Consider the following 5,756-nt stretch of genomic DNA (forward strand, 5'->3'; position numbering starts at 1 on the left):
CAGCCGTCATCAGCCATGATAGCTTGACTCCAGTGGCGTAGTGAGCACGGGTCCCACGTCTGGGAATACCCATCCCACTTAGGGCGAAAAGCGTTACAACAAACAAATGATGGACGGAATGCTGACAATGCAGACATTCTCCCCCAGTCAAGAGATCTGGGTTAAATCCATCGTTCTTTTGCCCACTACGCCACCCCAGTTCAGACATGGCCATATGCAAATCAGTCTTGACCCTGTGCCTCATGGGAACAGTCCAGCCCGAACTGCCAAACCATGTCTTCCCTGGACCGGAATCAAGCATCCTAGGACCGGTTTCTGGCTATCAGCCGTCATCAGCCAGGATAGATTGACTCCAGTGGCGTAGTGAGCACGGGTCCCACGTCTGGGAATACCCATCCCACTTAGGGCGAAAAGCGTTACAACAAACAAATGATGGACGGAATGCTGACAATGCAGACATTCTCCCCCAGTCAAGAGATCTGGGTTAAATCCATTGTTCTTTTGCCCACTACGCCACCCCAGTTCAGACATGGCCATATGCAAATCAGTCTTGACCCTGTGCCTCATGGGAACAGTCCAGCCCGAACTGCCAAACCATGTCTTCCCTGGACCGGAATCAAGCATCCTAGGACCGGTTTCTGGCTATCAGCCGTCATCAGCCAGGATAGCTTGTTGTAACGCTTTTCGCCCTAAGTGGGATGGGTATTCCCAGACGTGGTACCCGTGCTCACTACGCCACTGGAGTCAAGCTATCCTGGCTGATGACGGCTGATAGCCAGAAACCGGTCCTAGGATGCTTGATTCCGGTCCAGGGAAGACATGGCTTGGCAGTTCGGGCTGGACTGTTCCCATGAGGCACAGGGTCAAGACTGATTTGCATATGGCCATGTCTAAACTGGGGTGGTGTAGTGGGCATAAGAACGATGGATTTAACCCAGATCTCTTGAATGGGGGAGAATGTATGCATTGTCAGCATTCCGTCCATCATTTGTTTGTTGTAACGCTTTTCGCCCTAAGTGGGATGGGTATTCCCAGACGTGGGACCCGTGCTCACTACGCCACTGGAGTCAAGCTATCCTGGCTAATGACGGCTGATAGCCAGAAACCGGTCCTAGGATGCTTGATTCCGGTCCAGGGAAGACATGGCTTGGCAGTTCGGGCTGGACTGTTCCCATGAGGCACAGGGTCAAGACTGATTTGCATATGGCCATGTCTAAAATGGGGTGGTGTAGTGAGCAAAAGAACGATGGATTTAACCCAGATCTCTTGACTGGGGGAGAATGTATGCATTGTCAGCATTCCGTCCATCATTTGTTTGTTGTAACGCTTTTCGCCCTAAGTGGGATGGGTATTCCCAGACGTGGGACCCGTGCTCCCTACGCCACTGGAGTCAAGCTATCCTGGCTGATGACGGCTGATAGCCAGAAACCGGTCCTAGGATGCTTGATTCCGGTCCAGGGAAGACATGGCTTGGCAGTTCGGGCTGGACTGTTCCCATGAGGCATAGGGTCAAGACTGATTTGCATATGGCCATGTCTAAACTGGGGTGGTGTAGTGGGCAAAAGAACGATGGATTTAACCCAGATCTCTTGACTGGGGGAGAATGTATGCATTGTCAGCATTTTGTCCATCATTTGTTTGTTGTAACGCTTAAATCCTTCTTAGGCATGACGGAATATTACTCAAGGTTCATTCAAGCTTATTCTCAAATAGTACAACCATTACGTAATCTTCTAAAGAAAAATGAGAAATTTATTTGGTCTCAGGAATTGGATACTTCCTTCAATTTAATCAAAAAGGTTATCTCTAATTCCCCAGTTTTATCCTCATTCACCCCTGGGGTCAAATGCCACATTTCAGTTGACGCAAGTCAATTGGGTTTGGGAGCTGTTTTATATCAATGGTTTGGTGCAAAAGAGAACACTATAGGTTTCGCCTCTAGGTCTCTCTCTTCTGCTGAAAGAAATTACAGCACCATAGAGAGAGAGGCACTTGCCTTCTCCTGGGCCGTTGAAAAGGTAAAAAGTTTTATTTGGGGGTGCCATTTTATACTGTTAAGTGATCATAAACCCCTATTGCATCTTCTCAACGGAAATGGTACTGGTAAAGCCTCTGCTAGATTAGTACGCATCCTTTCCAGACTACATGAATATAATTTCACTATTCAACATATTTCTGGTGGTCTCAATGTCAGAGCGGATTGTCTTTCTAGACTTCCCTTAAAAGATGATCTTCCTGACCCAAAATTTGATGAAGTAGAATGTGTAGTGGCATCTATTAATGACTCTTTGTCCACTTTTCCCGCATTGTCACAATCTGATTGGCTTCAGGCATATGATAATGACCAAATTTTACAAGCAGTCAGGAATATGATTATTTCTGGCTGGCCCAGAGAACGTTCCCTTCCTGCTTCATTAAAGTCATATGCTCAAGTTTCAGATGACCTTTCTATTGTTAATGAAATTTTGATGCGTGGTGACCAATGTATTCCTCCTTCTTCTATTCGAAGTAAATTAATTGAATCTGCTCATGATGGACATCTAGGAGTTGGAGCAACTTGTAGAAAACTTAAGGAACATTTTTGGTGGCCTGCTTTGGACAGAGATGTCACTCAGTGGATTGATGCATGTGAAACTTGTTTACTTTCTGATAAGCATTGGAAGATCAGCAAACTCCCTCTTCACCCTGTACCTGTACCTGAGGAGGCATGGGTAAAGATTGCTATGGACTTTGCTGGCCCGTTCAATCTTCTTCCCAGCAGTGAACGCTACATCATTTCGCTCATTGACTATCACTCAAAATGGGTCGATTTTGATTTTTGTGATTCTCCTAATTCCATTGCTGTTATAAAATTCTTGAACAGAGTTTTTCAATCAGAAGGTTCTCCTAAAGAGGTTGTTACAGATAATGGTTCGCATTTTTGCTCAATAATCATACAAGATTTCTTCAAAGCTCATGATGTCAAACATCTAAAAGTGGCTCTCTACTCTCCATCATCGAATGGACTCATTGAAAGAATGAACAGATTTTTAAAGGAGGGTTTCAATCAGCTTTAGCTTGTAACCTTCCTGTTGAATTATTTTTAAGAAAGAAAATTTGGTCCTATTTGGTCACTCCTCACTCCACAACGGGTATTTCTCCTTTCAGACTGCTTAAAAAATGAAATCCAAATGGTAACATTTGTCCTAACTTGATAACTGGTCTTATCAAGAAGGATGATACTTCATGTTTGGCTTGTCAGGACAAAGTTACGCTGAAGAAAAATGTATTCATCAAACAGAACGTTCAAAAGAGATATTTTGATTCTCAATGTTCTTTACTCACTACCTGGCAGCTGGTGGGTGCTGGGAATCAGGCCAGGGTGCCCTGGACAGCTCCCTGACAGGAAGTGGCCGGCACCTCGCCCTCGCCTGCCCAGGACACTGCTCCCCTGTAGCCAAAGGCCTATAAATAAGGCTTGGCCTTTCATGGAACGGGTGGGGCGGGCAAAGAAGGAAAAGGACTCTATATTTTTCTTCTTTGCTCAGAGAAGCCAAGGGCAGTGTCCATCTCTCTCTCTCTCTCTCTCCCTCTCCCTCTCCCTCTCCCTCTCCCTCTCCCTCTCTCCCCGTCTCTACCTCGATTCTACTGACGTGCTGGAAAACTTCCTCCATTCGTTCCCCAGTGAAATGGATCCAAAAACGAATGAAACTCTGTTGCTGGAAAAGCAGTCTCCTTCTGACATTTTTCTCTTCCAAAGTGCAGCGTCTGGATGGAGAAGGAAATAAAAAAAAAGTTCCAGAAAACGTGAAAAATATATAAATAAAGCGCGTTTGCGGCAGATAAATAAAATAAATAAAGCCAGACACGGTGACCAGGGTGGTTTATTCTCACGCAAACACAGTAGCGCCACTTTACTGGGTTTGGTAGTGAAGCTCTATTTTAGTTTTCTCATCTATCTTTCAACAGCATTGTTTTCACCTGGTGTGGAAGTGCACCATTCCTGGAGGTACTGCAATACCAGGTTGATGCGTGGAGTACACAGAGCAAGCAAATCAATTTAATATATGGTCCCCAGATAGAGAACGTATCAGATATTAAACTGATAAGAACAGATTTTATTTTTTCTTTGTCTGGGCGTCGTTTCTGGTTCAGATACATCAATCGTCACCTTCCACAACACCCTATTTATTCGTCAGTCGTTGGTAACAAACTTGGCAACAAGTGCGCAAGCTATCCCATTGACCTTTAATCCATGAATGGAAAAGGTCACGTTAGTCAAATACAAACAGTAATTTATTACATTTACTCCACCTGTCTTCATCCCCCCTCTCCTCACTCCCGTCGCCAAACTGGTTCCTGGATTGAAGGGAAGAAAGAAAAGAAACAGGTTAGTGGCCCCTCCAGGGCCTCCACTCCTGTTAAGGGTTCGGGGACCCCTTTGGGGTCTGCTGTCGTCACCGTCGTTGCCTGAGCCTTTCCAGCCCCCCCTTGTAAGGGTACAAGGGGAACCCTTTGGGTCCTCGGGTTTCGTCATCGCTGTCCCCATCTGATCCGTGCAGTGCTGCGTAGTTGCGCAGGAGGCTGTGGATCATCTTACGGCATACCAGGGTCGATGTCCCCTTTTTCCCTACTACCAGGCGGTTTCTGAAAAACAAAAGAACATCTTTAAAACAGCACAGGAGTCTCCAGCAGCCCTGGAGGTCCCCTAGTGCATGTGTCCTTGGGAGCAGTCCATACATCAGAGTCTGCAGTGATGCAGGTCGTAGGTATCCAGGCCCTAAGCTCTGTGCCTAGGACCTTCAGCAGGTTCTGCGCACGTGCACTCCCAGAAGAGATGGTATGTCGTCTCGTCCACGGTGCACCCTCTCGGGCAGGACTTGTATCGGTTGAGTCCCCTTGCGTGCATGAAGGCTTTCACGGGAAGTCCTCCTTGGATGGCCATCCAGGCGATGTCATTGTACTGGTTCGTCAGGCGCTTGGATGCAACGTTTCCCCACACTTGGTCTGCTGTGGCTGAGGGGAGGGCGCCGATCGGCTCACTGATCTCTCTTGCACGTATCAGGCGTTGGACAAGTTTTGAAGTCCACATGGCGGGGCGGGCTGCCACCAAACCATACTCTCTAACAAACTTTTCCACTTCCTTGTAGAACCACGGGGTCTCCCAGTTGTACAGTACGGCGCTCACCCACTCTGCCCATCCGAGGCGCCTCCACGTTGGCAACAGGAAGAAGTGTGCCATCAGAAAGCTGGCGTGGCTCTTATCTTTGGTCCTCAGGGTGTTCCTCATGCAGTGGCACACAAAGTTCCCCCTCAGGATGGTGGCGATGTCTGGCACTCATTTGCCTCCCTTGTCGTGGGTCTTGAACATCACCGCCCTCTTCACTCTGTCCATCTTCAAGCTCCAAATGAAGTAGAAGATCATTCTTGTGATGACCTTGGCCATTCTGGTCTGCACCGGCCATACTTGAGCGACGTACTGGTGACAGGGTCTCGTTCCGCAGGACCAAAGACTTTCCTTCGATCATCAGTCCCAGCTTCTGCCTTGTCTTTGCCAGTCTTTCCTCCCAGGTCTTCTCTGCTGCACCGTCTCCGCCGAACCAGACTCCAGGGATCTTCAGGAAGTCCTGCGTGATGGGTAATGGCAGTATGTCTCGGGTGGGGGTCCAGTGTCTGAAGAGCAGGGTTTCTGACTTGACGCTGTTTATCTTCGCTCCAGACGCTTTCCCAAACTTGATACAAGTCCTCTCCAGCTCTTTCACAGACGGTCCGTCTGT

General features: G+C 47.6%; 1 pseudogene; it reads right to left on the reverse strand.

Annotated features, from left to right (window-relative positions):
- Positions 1-3,966: 3,966 nt before the first annotated feature.
- Positions 3,967-4,138, reverse strand: LOC146816845 (U2 spliceosomal RNA; annotated as a pseudogene).
- Between the last annotated feature and the right edge of the window lie 1,618 nt (positions 4,139-5,756).

This window comes from Triturus cristatus, chromosome 6 (genome assembly GCF_964204655.1).
Source record: "Triturus cristatus chromosome 6, aTriCri1.1, whole genome shotgun sequence".
NCBI classification, from domain to species: Eukaryota; Metazoa; Chordata; class Amphibia; order Caudata; family Salamandridae; genus Triturus; species Triturus cristatus.